Genomic DNA, 2,300 nt, shown 5'->3' with positions numbered 1-2,300 from the left:
GTACGGTGGACAGGCGGGTCAGACGAATGCCGTGCTCACATTTTCGCAAAATATTTAACATTGCATTATTAAATATAATACAATGGTTTAATATCTAAATAATGTATACAGAGTGGATGCAGTATTGTTTAACATTGCAGTGGGTTTCTACCGATTGCTAATAATTGAATTGTGATAATGCTTTGAGGGGGGTAATGAGGCTGCTTATATCTGGCGCGGCAATTCGGTTTAATTATCGTAATAAGAAATCTTGTGTAATCTTTTTTACCATTATTCTTGATTCGACTAATTCAAGAGACATGTTTGTGGAAAATATAAATGGAAATTGCAAAGGATCTGCTAATTTAATAATGAGGCGCGTAAACACAAAAACTATAACGATGTCGAGAAATGTGATTATGAATATATGAGACGGCGCCCTTTGTAATTTAACTAGCGTGCTTTATATTCTGATATGAGCAGTATATACACAAACACACACAAACACACACAACACACACAAACACAACAAAACACACACAAACACACACACAACACACACCACACACACACACATACGCACACACAACGCACACACACATACGGCACACACACAACCACACCACACGAACACACACATACATACATACATACATAGCATACATACATACATACATACATACATACATACATACATACATACTACATACATACATATACATACATACTACATACATACATACATACATACATACATACATACATACATACATACATACATACATAACATACATTACATGACACACACACACACACACACCACACACACACACAACACACACACACATACTACATACATACATCATATACTATACATACATACATACATACATACATACATACATTACATACATAATAATACATACTATATATAGAGAGAGATATGGTCAAATTCTCGAGCAGGAGTCGCGTAGGACGTACGAATCTATCACTGCGACACGGAAAATGTTCCTCTCTTACTGCTAAAAAGCGCTACTGTCACCATTACTCAACAACGCGCATGGCGCGCAGATGAGCGTCGGTTAGGATTGTTTTCGCAGATGAGAGCATTCGATTCGTGAGGCGAATTCCTGCATTGCTGCTGAGTTGCCAGGGTGAACTTAATGGCTTGTTACGGCGCTTTAGAATAATGCGGCTTTCTGGCTCGTCATTTATGGTCGCTTCGACCGACCGTGTGAGAGGCTGCAGATTAGTTTGATAACCTGCTTCGCTTCTGGCGGGATCCGCGCGTCCGGCGCGGTGTCTGCTCTCGGCCAAGCTGTTACCAATTGTTGTTTACATGATTACGATTCATCGTTATTTATTTCGTAACGTTTCAACGCACTCGGAGCGGCTGGTCGACCGTTTAGACGCAGAATGAAAATCTAACTAGAATGCATTGTTTTCGCGAAAAGTGGGTGATCTTTTCACTGGGGTGTTTTCTGCCTCTTCACAATCCCTTAATTGCTCTTGCATTCAGCTTCAGCCAAGACGGCTCATAGTCATTTCCTTCAAATCACATCAGCGATTGTACGTCTTTTTCGAAAGTGGGACCATTTGGCCGAAATTATTTTGCTTCTATTGTCTCGCATCTGCTGTCGTAATGAACGTTTATAGTCTGCGATAGCCCATAGCTTATGCTAGTTTGTGCGACATTAGTGCAGAGATCGACGGGTGCTTACGGATCATCGTTGCAAAATGGGCGGTGTTCATTATGCAGTGCTGAGCATCACCTAAATATATTCTACATCCAGTAAAAGTTATTCACATAAATTATAAAAATATAGCGTTCGGGAAATATCAAGACCATGTTACCCAATATTATAAAAAATTAAATCTATTGAAACTAGAAGACATCTATACTTTAACATCATTAGGACAAAACTCACTAAAATTCAAGGGAGTAAAGTGCTGGAATGATATATAGGCCTATACCTAAATCAATAGAAGCAAACAATCTGAATTCCTTTAAATTTAATCTTAAGAAGTTTCTTATTAATAAATATACGTAGAAACTATTGTATTAAATGAAGATATTTTATATAAGTAAGGTATGCCATATTAAATATCCAAATTATATCTATATTATATTTATTTTTGTACAGCATTGTATATAGTCTATCCGGCGTTTCATACAATAAGAACATATTGCATCATATCTTATATCATATATTTTGCTCTAAATTCTTAGTAGGTCTTTTCAAATTAGCTATATTATATTTTGCGACAAAATAGTGGCTTGTTGTGTAAGAGGAATGCATATATTAATGTTTAAAGCAATT

The sequence above is a fragment of the Priapulus caudatus genome, unplaced genomic scaffold (assembly GCF_000485595.1).
Source record: "Priapulus caudatus unplaced genomic scaffold, Priapulus_caudatus-5.0.1 Scaffold14, whole genome shotgun sequence".
Taxonomy (NCBI): Eukaryota; Metazoa; Priapulida; class Priapulimorpha; order Priapulimorphida; family Priapulidae; genus Priapulus; species Priapulus caudatus.
This window is presented reverse-complemented; position numbering follows the sequence as displayed.